This window comes from Lepidochelys olivacea (assembly GCF_965140295.1).
Source record: "Lepidochelys olivacea isolate rLepOli2 genome assembly, chromosome: 18".
Classification (NCBI taxonomy): Eukaryota; Metazoa; Chordata; order Testudines; family Cheloniidae; genus Lepidochelys; species Lepidochelys olivacea.
The window spans coordinates 25,877,172-25,892,019 of NC_140428.1; the positions used below are offsets into that span (position 1 = coordinate 25,877,172).

The 14,848-nt window shown below is 48.1% G+C and overlaps 1 pseudogene across 1 annotated transcript; it reads left to right on the plus strand.

The window, feature by feature from the left end:
- The first annotated feature begins 593 nt into the window (after positions 1-593).
- On the plus strand, positions 594-13,749 carry LOC311532953 (tumor necrosis factor receptor superfamily member 14-like; annotated as a pseudogene). Its single transcript, XR_014714593.1, has 8 exons — positions 594-1,576; positions 2,855-2,960; positions 4,550-4,675; positions 5,788-5,943; positions 8,698-8,788; positions 9,093-9,262; positions 10,381-10,397; positions 12,278-13,749. The product of XR_014714593.1 is annotated as a tumor necrosis factor receptor superfamily member 14-like (transcript).
- Positions 13,750-14,848: the final 1,099 nt, after the last annotated feature.

Consider the following 14,848-nt stretch of genomic DNA (forward strand, 5'->3'; position numbering starts at 1 on the left):
TGGATGGTGTTTCTGTTCTTTGTTCTGGAATTGGCCTGAGTACAGCTGAAATCCTAAGAATTTGTGGCATAAACACATCTGATACTCGTACTTTCTCGTTCCTTTCTTTTCTCAAACTCAGAACAAAAAATGACTGAACAAAATGGTTTTCAGTTAAAATGTAAAACTGCACAGCAGCCATTGCTCTACAACCCAGCATGGGGCAGAACCTGCCACCCCTTCGAAGTTAAGTGATCTCCTCTCATCTGACTCTCATTCTCCATCCTTCCTAACCTCTGTGCTGCTTTTCATGCTGTCAACCATGACATCCATCCTGGGACCATTTGCAGGAGTCTCAGAGAACTGGCCGCCTTGGTTTTGCTCCCATCTATCAGAGTCGCTGGATAGGGAGCTAGCCCTGAAACACCTGGGTTCTACTCCCTCCAGGGACTTCCTCTCTAACCCCTGGCCAGTGCTGTAAGGACAGAGGTTTTTAGGCACCCAAAGATACAGCTTGACATCTAATGGGGTTTGCAAAGCACCTAACTTTCTAAGTGCATTTGAAAATCTCACTAGGTGCCTGAAAACCTTTGAAAATCTGGCCTTTAAAAGGCTGTGTGTGCCTCAGTGCCCCACCTGTACAATGGGGATAACAGCATTGCTCTACCTCACTGAGGGGCTGGGAGGAGAAACAGATTAGACGTTGTGATGTGCAGCCTCAGATACCATGGTGATGAGGCCACATAAATACCACAGACAGAGTGGGAGCCTCTCTATACATGGCTAGCCCCGCTCTGGGTCTGACCCCGTCTTTTCATCTACATCCCCAAATCTCCCCCTTTTCTGAATGTAACCTTGGCTCAGTGCTTTGCTGTATTTTTTCTTCCTCCCCTGTTCTCTCGAACACAACCCCTCCTCCCTCTCCCCCCTCCACAGAGGGATTTCTCTTTTACAGGCTAAACTTCCATACCCTTAATCCCCAGCCCTTTCTTATCTTAATCACCCAGCCTCTGTTTGTAAACAAAATCCTGACTCCCTGCCCCAGGGGCACCTCTCCTGTGCACAACCTCACACTAACCCCGTACTGTAGTGAAGAGCTCCACCTGGGAGCTTGCACACCTCCTGTATGAAACTGGGGGGGCTCTGGCCCTCCCCTGCCCCCCGAATTGGCGCCCTTGGTGGGTTGACTTTAAGTATCTCTTTCCGTATAACAACACAGTATAAGCCTGAAGCCCAGCCCATTGGGATAGTTCCCGCCTGCTTGTCTAATTGCACTTTCACTTTTGAGTTGGGCTGGGTCGGAGCTGGTCTCTTGGCTGCTGCTGCTGGGCCTGGATTAGAACCGGAACCAGCCCAGAACTTTGGACTTTTTGTCCTGCGAGCAGGCCCAGGGAGTTCCCTGGAGAAGGGGGCGAAGGCTCCAGGGGACGGACACCCCAGGACAGGGCGGTGGCACCAGGCTCACTGAGGCTTGCAGCTTGTTGCCAATGATCAGGACCTGGAGGCCGCGCTGAGCTGTAGAGGTCAGAGACTCCATGCCCTGCGGGGGGGCAGAAGCCCACACACACTGCGGTCTGTTCTCAGGACCATGCTCTGGGTAAGTGGATCACAAAAGCTCCTGAAATAAAATGGAGCTAATGAGATTGAACCTGCCCAGCAAACCCAGCAGAGAGACTGTGGGAGGTTTGGGGGTGCTCATGTCTACTGTGACTAATAATGAGATGCCAGGAATGTGAATTTTTTACATTTACCCTTTTTTTTGCTAACGCAAACTACACACCCTTGGCTTGCAGGAGTTTGGGGTTGTTTATTCCTTGGTCGAGAAAATCTCTCTGCATTTTAGAAGCTGTTGGGCTCCATCTGGTGGAAATAGCAAAGCACAAGCAAAATGACTATTGAAAATACAGTATAACTTTTCTGCCTTCATTTCGTAGGAAAAAAACACCGCTGGGAGATTTTGGTTTGTTCTCATCAGCTGATACTCAGCCTGGAGCTGGGGGGGTCTAAGTGGATTGAGTTTTCATTGTGTAGCTTGGCAGAAGTTTTTTTTAACGGACACTGATTTTAGAAAAACAAATAATCCGACCCCCAAAGTTGCCATTTGAAAGAGGAAATGTTTGAGGATTCTAAATGGACAGTTGCTCGTTGTGGTGCTTTGCATTGACTTTGCTGCTCCAACCCCATAGTTTTGTTGTTTTGTATCTGCCGTTTCCTCCCATGGTTTCCGTGGTTGTGTGGACGTGAGGGACAGGCCAGCACAGGGAATAACGCTTGGCCCACACGGAAGTTGTGCTGATGGGTCTCAGTTTGGGGCTTTCCATGGCCAATCGTATTTTAGTCCTTCCATTTTGGGTGTTACAGTGTAACCTGAAGCTCATGCTAAATTCAACTGTATTCCGAGCACTCGGCAAAACGCACCATGTATAAAACATCCTGGCTGCAGAATTTGCGGCTTGTCCATCACTCTCTCCCTGTTTGGCAAGACCTTTGAAGTGGTAAGCGCCCTTTGTTTTGATAACATTAAACACAGATTTTTCCCCCCCAATACTAGATAGGGATGACACAGTGACACATCCTGTTACTGGGTGTACAGCAGGAGGTATGTCTCAGAAGTCAGGAATATGTGTCACATATCGCATGCACAGGTCTGAAGCGACACTGGGCAGTTTTGCTGGTGACGGTGCCTGTTTCAATCCACATGTTGTCTGTGTTCCATTTTTGGAAAATAGTGAGCAGCAAGGAGCAAAACCATGGGCGGTGGGTGAACCGCAGGCTCAGGGAGGCTAATCAGTGCCACAGTGCTACCAGCCACTCCCCATCTGCTTTTGAGCTGCCATGATGTGAATCAGAAACTCTTTCTTCTTTTTCCCTAAAGATTTTTGTCATTTTCTTGATAACACAACTGCCGCCTTCCGAAGCTGTAAAATGCTACCCAGGCGAATATGAAATAAATGGCGAATGCTGTCCCATGTGCAGTGCTGGTAGGTATATATAATTCATTCTTTAAAAGTCATGACCCTTCCCAAGAGAGTCCAATTGCCCGGCCTCCTCCGGAGACATTGATCGCCTCTATTACTGTGAATCTGACTGGTGGTGACACGGATCTCTCCATGTAAACATCTACATTGCTTGTTACTCACCTGTCAGTGGAGGACATAGAGAGGATGGTTCTTGTGGCCTGGGACACAGGAGATCCAGAAGGACTGGGATACTTTGGGCAAGTCACTTTCTCCATAACACCTGTCTTCCTCACCTGTTGAGGCCTGTCAGAGGCTAGGTCAGGTTGGACCAGCTGCTGGCCTGCTCCCTTGACTGACTTCACTGCTGGGGAACCAGTAAGCCGAGTTGCATCGCGGGGCAGTCACAGCACCCGAGTGGCTGGTGGATCAGCAGTTCTGAGTCCTGCTTAGCAGCCTGGCACCCAGAGAAGAACAGCGGCTGCTCAATGTGTACCCTGCCTGCAGCTGGGCTTGCCTAGTCCTTGCTCCTGCTCTGTCCTAGCCCTGCTCCAGCCAGCTTCCGTCCTTACCCCAGCCCTGTCCTGGCTTCGGACCCCCACCCCCGACCCTTGGTTATGCCTCCTGACTGTGACTCTGGTTAACCCTTTGGCTTCTGACCCTTGGCTGCGCCTTCTGACTACAACCCTACTTTACCCTGCGGCTCTTGCACTCGGCTTCTGTCACTCCAGTACTGACCATTGGCTTGTTCCTGGACCCTGCCCCCCTGGACCCAGCTCTGACCGGTGGTCTGAACTCTTGTTTCCATCTCTAGGCCTGACGGCCCATGGCCCAGATCTCTGCCCTGATTGACTGTAACACAGACAATACACTGTCCCCATTAGGATTCACTGTATTCACCCTTTGCCCTGCATCCGGGATCCCCCAGCCCTTCCCCAGCCCCTCACAGTCCCCTTCTATCAGGATCCTACTGATCTTTCCTCTGCACAGGGACCTCTGCCAGTCCCAGCCCAGCCACAGCCCTGCGCCAGGCAGCTGTCCAGCAGGCTGCTGTGGACACCAGGACTCCCCCAGGCCCTCTCGTCTCAATTTACCTCTTACAGTACTAGAGGACTGGCCACAGGCAGCCACCTGACTTCTTAGTCCCTGGCCCTTTCTGGTCATATGATCCCTCCAGTCACTTGCTTCACCTGGGGATTCTCCATCCCCCTAGGAGGAACTACAATACTCAGAACTGCATCTTTTAAAGGGCCAAGATCCTGACTGGTCACAGTGGGGACACACGCATCTGTCAGCGGTCCTGTAACCGGTACACAGAGTCTAAGCACGACTGTACTAGGGATACTGCTGATAAGGGAGGGGTGTGAGTTATGAGTGTGAGTTTCTGTCTACGCTGTTCCTGTGTTGTGCAGAAATAGAGGATTTCGGGTCTGGCAGTCTAGTTCTGAGACGTTTACCTTTTATTTCCAGTGGTGGTGTGTGCAACATGTAAAATCCACACACATAGCATGTGCATTTGTCCTGCATAATGACCTGCTTTTGCAATCTCTGTATGAATGCATTAAATATATTAGCCTGGTTTACACAGGAGCTAATTGTTTTGTTTGCTTTAGGGACTAGGGTGGTCAAACATTGTAGAGAAAGTAGCAGCACAACTTGCATGCCATGTGTGGACGACACATATACAGAGCATCCCAATGGCCTAACGGAATGCATGAGATGTAAACTGTGCGATGCAGGTAAGGAAGCTGCTCTGTGTGTGGGTGGATTTTAATTATTTTTTTCTGAGTTGTCTCCCCCGGCCCACACATACAAAAGCAGCCTAGTTGTTAGGGTCCAGGACTGGAAGTCAAGAGACCTGGGTTCCACTCACAGTTCTCTTACTGAGTTCCTTGCAGTCTTGGGCAAATCACGGAAGTGGAGATTTCTGGCACAGTGCATGGGCTTTAGTCGCACATCTTCCACTGATTAAGGTCTGTGGAATCATCCCGGGAGATTCTTCTCAGGAGGAAAGTGGATCTGTAGATTTAGCAGAAGAAGAACAAACACAATAAACAATAATTGTAATCAAACATTTCAGATGGTATCCTTTGTCCTAGAGCAGCAGCACTGCACCCTCAGGATCTGGATTGTACGTGGGGAAGGCTATAACCTTCCCTTTCAGGGCCCAGATCCTGAGCAGTGGCTGAGGAACACGCAACTACCTCAGGAGGCGGGAGTGACATGAGTGACAGTGAGCAACCATTGCGCTCCTCTGTTTATGGGGGCATTAAGGTCTGGTCCCCAGCATGAATTAGAACAGCCTGCAGGCTGCTCTAATTTACATCAGCTGCCTATGGCCCCAAAGGCCGTCCCAGCACAAGGGGATCATCTGGGCAGCCAGGAGGAGAGGTTGTGTAGCAGGTGTTATGGCCACTCCAAAATCTCACTACAGTGGAGTGCTCCTCCAGTGACCAGCTGGATTGGAGGTTGTGGTCCTTTATCTGTGGCTACTGGGAGCCTCATTCTCCACCGCCTTGTCATTATTCACACCCGTGCAGATGAATGCAGAATGGGTAAAAAGCGTGATCTCAACTGCAGTTGTGTAGAGAACACTGATTTGGTAGCATTTTGCATGCAGCCTTTGCACAGATGTAAATACAACACAAGATGAAGGGCAGTGGAGAATCAGGCTCCAGAAGGTTCTGTTTACATGGCAACACTTGTTAAATGGAGTCATCATAACAAACCCCTCTAGCTCCTGTGCCCTGTACCATGGATCAGCAATGACTGGGGATACACATTAATTTTTGTATCTGCTCTGTTTAGTTCCCATGTAAATGTATTTGTGATGCATGTAACTTTCCTTTAGGAGCCAGACTGATAATAAAAGAAAAATGCTCATATACGAAGAACACCATGTGCGGCTGCGACCTGGGGTATTTCTGCAGGCACATTGCAGGCCTGGACTGTGAAATGTGTCGTCCCTCCACCATCTGCCTGCCTGGCTCTATGATGAAAGAACCTGGTAAGGCAACATAACTTCTGTAATACCAAGGGGAAACCCTGCAGTCACAGAACGAATCTGGAGCAGGGCAAACTGGTTGAGACTTGATCCAGGTGAGACTGAGGTGATGCTGGTGAGCTGGGGAAGCAGCCGGAAGAGTGGCTGAGCTGTAGATGGGCCCCCCTCTTTGAGGGAGCGTGACTGCCAGTTGTAACAGCGTTGCACAGCTCCAGGGTGGTTCAGAGCACGTGCTGAGCTGGATGCCCAGGTCACAGCTGTGGTGAACAGCACTTCTTTCCATCTGTGCCTGGCCAGACGCCTCTGACCTCTTCTCCCTAAGGCAGGAGTCTCTGCTGAACTGTGCTCTGCCTGGGGCCACCCTTTGGACCCTGCAGAATGCAGCAGCCTGCTGACGGAGTGGAGTTGCCTGTTGGTACCATGTAGGAATTGGGTTTGACCTGTAGAGACAGAAGTGGTTTGGGTCCTGACTGAGATGGAGCTCCCTCAATATACGTGGGAGGCAGGGGGTGGGAGGGAGAAAGCTGCTAGGGGTCCTTCACTCTGGAATTGCTCTTCCCTGCCTGGGGTCCTGCCCTATAGCTGAGCTCCGGTCATCTTCCAGGCCAGACACAAAGCTACCATCCCCCTGCTAAACATGCATGAAAAATACAGGGGCAAGGTTAAGTGTTACAGGTTGTGACGAGCTGAGACTCCTCTGGGTGTCGTTGGACACTTGCATGATGCTCTTTCAGGCAGCAATTTGCATGAGGCCGTGGGTTTGCACTCACACATGTTGGCAGCCGACCTACGCAGCAGCAGAGCGCAGTGTGAGTTCAGCTTCAACTTGCACACCAGAAACAGAGCTCCGTCAAGCACGCTTTTGGGCAGAGAATTCTGTTAGTAAGACAAGTGTGCTAAACACACCCTTTTCTTGAAACAATGCCCCCTTTGGAGCGCCTATGGTGCAACAGACTTGTTCAGCAACACATTTTCCACTGGTGCAGAATCCCCGTGAATTACACTGGAGTACATCGCTGCTGTAGACACATAAGTCCCTTTACAGAGAGAGAGGGTGTGGATCCAGCCCACGGTCTATTCCTAGGGTTTCTGATCAAGGGCACATGTGAGTAATTGACTAACCAAAAGTATCTGAAGCTCATCAGTTATTAGAGCAAAGAACCATGACTGTCCAGCCAGGCGTGTATTTCTGAAGGTGGATACTGTGTAGGGTGATGTGAGCTTAACGCCCTGAGAGCTCGGCACTTGGAGATACTGGGATGGGAGCTGCTGTCGAAAAGCAGAGTGTGTGGTGTTTTTCCATTTACATGTCAGCCAGGCTGTTCAGTAGCATTTCTACACTGTGACAGAAAGGGAGGTTGCAGAGAAGTGCAGGAAAAGGCAAAGAGGTGCCTTACAATGACATGCTAGGAAGGGACCTAATTTTGTCGGTGTCAACAGGGGATGAGGGGAGGCAGCCTGCCAGCAGTCTAGGAGCCTGTGGGGCAGCCAGGCTCCTGGCAGGGAGCTGCCAGCAGAGCCAAGAGACCGGGCTCTCAGCTCCCCACACTGCCCCTCTTAGGTCAGTAGAAGCCCTCCTGGTTAGGACATGCACCACTGGCCCAAGGAGGGTAGTGTGGAAATGCACCACCGAGGCCATTACTGCGATGGCTGTAAGTCGACCTAATATGTACATAGGTCTGCAAGTCCACGTCCCAAAACCCGAGTGCCCTCCACCCCTATTCCCCCTACCTGGGCCATATGGAATTGGAGGCTTCAGAATAAAAGTTCATGTACATGACAGTGTCCTACGATAATTTTTTTATTTACATTTCCAAGCTCTTTCCAAAGGTAATAAAATGATCTCCAGGCTATATTCGGGGATCGTTTCATCAGGGGGTGGAAGCAGACAGCTATTTAAGAGTTCATAGCCTTGCATCAGGTTAGGTCAGAAAGTGAAGACTATTATTTTCAATTAATTACAAGAGGAATGTAGGTAAGTGGACTATAATTCCTCAGAGAGGAATTTGGTTAGGAGATGTGTACATGGGATTTCCAAGGCACAGGGACCTCATGTTTACATGTGATATGAAAGCCAGCAGAAGCACAGCTTCTCCTTGCACCAGTCTATCTCCTTGCATGACCCATCACCATAGTGTTTGGGAACCTAGGGTAGAAGTAGTAGGTGGCAGCATCACTTCCAGACACATTCTGGGGAGTAATCCTGGCCCCTCTGAAGACAATGGGTTGGGACAATGCCCCAGGATTTCACCCATGTCTCCCAGCCAGCACCTGCTTAGCCTGTGAGCACTGACCACATCCCAGCATAAACTGGTAGCACGGCAGGATAAGTCTTAAATATTTTCAAATTCCAGCTTCCTTATCTTCATCCAGTGTCCTTTGGGCATTTAACCCCTTCACTGCTGTGTTCTGTTGCAGCTTTTTTGCTATTTCACAACTTGCCACCATTATTTTGAGTCTTACTATTCCTTCGGGATGTTGGCCCTTGTAATGGCCCAGGTATGTGGGGCAGCAGGAGGTGCATTTTTCCCCATGTACCTGTGCTCTATGAGTACTGACAGATTTAGTTCAGGGCAGGAATAAAACACCAGCGCAGATCTATTCTTCAAGTGCTAATTCCTGAACTGACCTAGCTGGCTCTGCAACATAGTGGGGGTGGTGACAGTGGGGAAATGCGGCTGGAGACCTTTCTGAAATCAAAGCTCCTTGAGGCCCCACATTCAGAAAAGTATCCAGTTATGTTCTCCTCTTTTACAGGCACAGAATTCCATGACAACGTATGTGAGGTTTGCCCTGATGGAACCTTCTCAGCAACCAACATGTCACGCACCTGTCAGTCATGGACCAAGTAGGTGACTCTGACGACACATGGCCTTTTCTCTTGCAGTGGCTTTACACGCTGCGCTCTGTCCTTTCATTCATTGTTATTCAATATGCAGGTGTCTGTTGCTCAAAGGGCCCAATCCTACAGCCTTGAAATGAGTGGGAGTTTGGCCTGTCCACAGACTGCAGGGTCAGAATCTGGATGCAGTCTTATCATTTTTGATAGAAAATATTAAGGAATCCATCTGATGGAATGACGGGTGCCCCGAGACAGTGGGAAGGCTGTAGATATGCTGACATGTTTAATAACATGTCTTCCTTCATCTTAGGTGTGAAGAGGAAGGGATGACAGAACTAAAGGCCGGGACAGCCACTTCTAATGCAGTCTGTGTACAAAGAAGCCTTTCTGTCACAGCGATAGCATTGATAATTGTCCTGGCAGTTTTATCTGTATTTGCTGGAACAGCGTTCTTTTTATGGCGGAGGAAGAAGAGGGAAAGTGAGTTACCACATAAGTAAGAAAAGCGTGGGACCTGTGAAACCTGTCAAAGGGTCTCTAAAGGGGTCTGACTGGCAGAGTTCATACTTCCCACATTGGTCTTTGTTTCACCCTGGAACATGCCAAACTGTAACTGGAATTGCCTCTTCAAACTGAGAATCCTGTGAGAGTCTAAATCTCTCTTCTTAAAGGGTTGCCTTTAAGACCCGCTGACCCTAAATGTGACCTACTTTACGGGGTGAACTGGCTGGTCCCAGGCCAGGGGGCTGCGCTATCGTCCCAGCTGCAGTGGACATGCCCCCCGCCCAGCTTGGGAAGATCCTCTCCCTCCCCAGCTCATGGCCAAAACCGGCCTTTTTCCCAGGCCAGGTTCTGCAGTGGCTTAAAATACCAGCTGTTCACATTCTCCAAGCAACCTGGACCAGTTCTCCCCTCCTGATGATCTTTCCTGCTTGTATCTGATCTGTGTTTACAAAGTTCCCTTTTCATTCACTGGGGGAGCAGCGATGTTAATGGAACGGTAATTTGGGTCATAACCTGTTACTCCTTCAGAAATAAGAATCTCAGGTTTTCCCCATCTACCAAGAGAAGAACATGTTCTCAGGTCCAAGAGAGAACGTTGTTTACTGGTTATAACCTGGGACTGGGAATCAGGACTCCTGGATAATAGTCTCAGCTCTGCCAATGACCAGAGGTGTGAATTTGGGAAATCGCTTAATTTCCTTGTGCCATAGTGTAGCTGTTTGGCATAATGCCCAACTTATAGGGTTATGTGGCTTGCTGTTTGCAAAACTCTCTGAGATCCTTAGAGGCTAGGTGCTGTATCAATGCAAAGCATTGTTAGAGCCCAAAATCACATTGGATTAGCATTGTCACATAACCACCTTCCTCTCCCAGCGGGGTGATTCTTCAAGATGCTGCTAAGTGTAGTGCAAAGCGCAGTTACAGCAGAGCGGGGCCACGTTCTGTGGATGTGCACACACATGGCCCCAATGAATCGCAGAGAGCTGTGCATGTGTCTAAGGGCAGGACTTGGCCCTGGGACATTAATACAGAAACATGTTAATACAAAATGCACCAGACCGTTTTCTGACGAGGTTGTTTCTTTTTCTTTGCAGCTGCACAGGCCATAGGGGTGAGTTGTCTGGTCTTTTATTTACTATGCACAAGCAACTGGAGCAGGGGTTTGCTGGATGGTATGAGTGTCTCTGCCATGACTATGTCTGCTTGCCACAGAAGTCTCTGATAACAAGTGTGTGTTTGCATAAACTCTGAAGTCCCCACTGGTGAAGTGAGATTAGTACCAAGCACTCTGAAATCAGGAGACCTTGGCTCTATTCCCAACTCTGTCACTGAGTCACTATGGGACTTTGGGGCAAGTCTTTTAAACATTATGATCCAGATCCTCAAAGGTATTTAATGTCCATTGATTTTAAAGGTATTCAGGCTCCTGATTTCAATGGAAGTTAGGAGCCTAAATATCTTGGAGGGTCTGGGTCAATGCGCCTCACTTTCTGCATCTGTAAAATGGGAAAAATACCTACCTTAGGGGGTACCATGGGACTTGACTATCCCCTACCCCCCACACTTACACACGCATACTCTGTGGCTGTGCAAGGCCCTGAAGCAGCAGAATCAATTACTTGGGCTGTGCATAGACCATGATTTGCTCCATGATGTTTGTAAAGTGCTTTGAGATCCCTGAATTGAAGATACCATAGGAGTGCAAAATATTATTATTCAGCATTAAATGTGCCACAGGATTAAGATCGGCAGTAAACTGACATCTATAATCCAAAAAATGTAATGAACCTTAGTAACAAATGGCTTGATTGACTCTTAATTCCACCCTGAGTGATAGCACACTTTAAAGCAAAAGAATCTTTAAAATCTGAAGTTAAAATGGACTTTTTTCTTTTGTCTTTTGGCCCTTTAATCTCCCAGGCATGTAACCTGGAGCCAAGCTACTTAAACATATATGAGAGAGACAAGGTGGGTGAGGTAAAATCTTTCTTTTATTGGTGGAAGAGATTCTGGTGATACCAGACAATCACTACATTCTTGAAGGAACTCACACTGGAAAAATGATAAAAGACAAAAACACCCTGTCACCCATGAGTGAAACTTTTCACAAAGCAGTCACTCCCTATCTGACTTATCATTCCTCGTCCTCAAAGGAAACCTTCACAACACCTTTCAAAAACGAGCTTAAATTCATAACTCTGCTAGACACTGAAAATCATGGTCTCAACAGTTTTCAGAGTAGCAGCCGTGTTAGTCTGTATTCGCAAAAAGAAAAGGAAGACTTGTGGCACCTTAGAGACTAACCAATTTATTTGAGCATAAGCTTTCGTGAGCTACAGCTCACAGTGACACTGGTTTTACGGGTCATTACAACAATTGGTAACCTACTAACCCTGCTTTGTCCTATGATTTGCAGAGGTGATAAATGCTCACTTCATTATAAGTGGTTTCTTGCAACATGCGTGAACCTCTTCTGCTTAACAATCCATCCCACCTTGTATTTAGCTGTTACACTCTGGTTACCTTTCCCAGACCCGAAGGAGAGCTCTGGGAAGCTTGAAAGTGTGTCTCTTTCCTCAACAGAAGTTGGTTCAAGAAATGATATTACTTCACCCACCTTGTGTCTCTTTCAACATATTTGGTTTGGAAATGGGCCTGTCTAGAACAGTTGCTGTTTTATGCCAGATTTATCTATATCTTTATGGCATTACACAGTTTAAGATGATGCAAAATTAGCTAATTACAGAGTCTAAGATCCATCCAGGAAATATTGGACACTATTTATAGGAAAAAATCATGCCAGACAGTATAACTTACACTTTTGTTCTAAGTGGGGAACTACATTAATAAGTATTATAATACTTCATCATAATGAATAAGAAAACAAATTCTAAGAGAACTCTAGCAGGTGCTAGGAAAATGTACCAGCCATTTGATTGATAGTAACTGAATGTTCATCATCTGTTTGTTTTACTTTGTCATATTTTAAAGGATGAGCTAAGAGAAGAGGTTGTGAAAAATTTGATATGGACTAGAAAGAAAGGGAGTGATACAAACCTTCCTGTTCAGGAAACTACTAAAAACCCGAGCACATCCGCCCTTCACAGCACCTGAACAAACACAGGCAAGAGCAGATTTTTCAAAGAGGGAAGAGAAAAAGCCATTCGTCAGCTCTGCAAGTGATAGAGGAGGAACACAGAGAGGAGTCCCTACTACAGATCTAGGGAAATGGCCACCAGCACTGGTTTCTTCTGAAGGCTCAGGACTACTCTAGAAAAAGCTGAATGATCAAGGACAGAAAATCGATCAGAGTTTAGTGACTGGATGCTTCTGAAAATCCCTCTTCACTGGATTCTAGTGAGCATCATCAATGTAACTTTAGTCTTTCTGGCTATCTCCTGTTATTCTGAAGCCTTCCTCACTGACACATTCCTAGGTGTAATGTCAGCAGACTCTGGGCTCTTGGTTTCATTCAGTAACTACACTTAAGCTTCCCTTTATTCATTAAAATGTTTGAGAGTTCCCACTCACACACCACAAATACTTAACCAGGTATTCAGGAATGTTTACTGTACCAGTTGCTCTTCCATATTGGACCAGGGGAACACAAAGCATATAGTCAAAATGGATTTTATACATAGCTTTAGTTTTATAACAGGGCAGCAGAGATGTTGTATTGCTATAAATATTAGCTCTTAATATACCTTCTCTGAGGGTAAGATAAAATCCCAGGTAAGAAGCATGGTTCTTAATAGTGACGTTTGGAGGGGGGACTGCACCATCTTGCTACCCTTGATAAAGCAGCAGTCAGATGGCTGGACAATCTAGGTATGGATTTGTGATGCGTATGAAAGAAGAAGACCGTGAAGTCACATTCACCCCAGAGCAACCTTCCTGTCAGTGGGAGTAATGGGTTGTGAAGCTTCATTCATTAATGTATTTAAGCACTGCAGTGCTTGGATGAGGGGCGTTACCACAGAGAATAGCAGCATGATTATTATTCTATGGCATGGTAGAAGTGGGTCTTGCGGAGGGATTTGAAGGAGAGTGCTGTGGCCTTTTCGATGAGTCTGGAGCGATGAACCAGGTGTACAGGAGCCGTGGAAGAAAGAGCCAAGGTGCTTGTGGGAGAGGCAGATGACTGGGTGATGGAGGCTGCCATTGTGGGAGGCCTGGGGATGCTGGGGGCGATGCAGTAAGACATAGGAGCAGGCAAGTAGGGAAAGGCTGCGTTATGAGGAGTCTTAAAGGTAGGGAAGAGACCCTTGTGTTCTATAGAGTGCAGAAGGGTGAGGCTACATTAACACCAGTGTGTTAACCCTTGAGGGCTCAGCTGATTACTAGTTCATCAGTAAGGCATTCCCTGGGAAATATCCCATGGTCTTCCACCCTCTGACTTCACCCCCTCAACCAAGCTTCACAATCATCATTACTGTGTACAGTATTAAATTGTTTAAAACTTATACTCTGTGTGTGTGTGTATATATATAAAATATAGTCTTTTGTCTGGCAAAAAAAATTTACCTGGAACCTAACCCCCCCATTTACATTAATTCTTATGGGAAATTGGATTCACTTAACACAGGGGTGGGCAAACCTTTTGGCCCAAGGGCCACATCTGGGTACGGAAATTGTATGGCAGGTCATGAATGTTTACGAAATTGGGGGTTGGGGTGCGGGAGGGCATGAGGGCTCTAGCTGGGGGTGTGAGTTCTGGGGTGGGGCTGGAGATGAGGGTTTGGGGGTGCAGCAGGGTGCTCTGGGCTGGGACTGAGGGGTTCGGAGGGCGTGAGGGGGATCAGGGCTGGGGCAGGGGGTTGGGGCATGGGAGGAGGCAGGTGGGCAGTCCCCGGATGGTGCTTACCTCAAGCAGCTCCCAGAAACAGCAGCATGTCCCCCGTCTGGCTCCTACACAGAGGCGTAGCCAGGTGGATCTGCACGCTGCCCTGTCTGCAGGTGCCGCCCCTGCAGCTCCCATTGGCTGTGGTTCTTGGCCAATGGGAGCTGTGGGGGTAGTACTTGGTGTGGGGGCAGCGTGCAGAGCCCCCTGACTGCCCCTACACGTAGGAGCCGGAGAAGGGATGTGCCACTGCTTCCAGGAGCTGTGCAGAGTGGGGCAAGAGCCTGACCCCGCTCCCCGGCTGGAGCGATGGGGCGAGCTTCAGACCCCACTTCCCATGGAGAGCTTGAGGGCTGGATCAAAACGTCTGGAAGGCCAGATGTGGCACCCGGGGCCATAGTTTGCCCATCTCTGGCTTAACATCGTTTCGCTTAAAGTAGTATTTTTCAGGAACATAACTACAATGTTAAGCGAGGAGTTACTATATAGTGATGGGGGGCAGTGAGGAACGTCCTCAGCGTTTGGAGGCGGTTAGAGCTGAGGTTTTGGTTCCGGCTCATCTCTGCTTTAATTAATGTTCGTTAATTTTCGCCGTGGCTAATGATTGTTCGTAAAGCACTGTGAGAGCCTGGTATGAAAGGCGCTAGAGGAATGTAAACTATTGTTAATAACGACTGTTTATTGTGTTATTCACTGCGGCCTAGTGATGAGAGGATGCCACG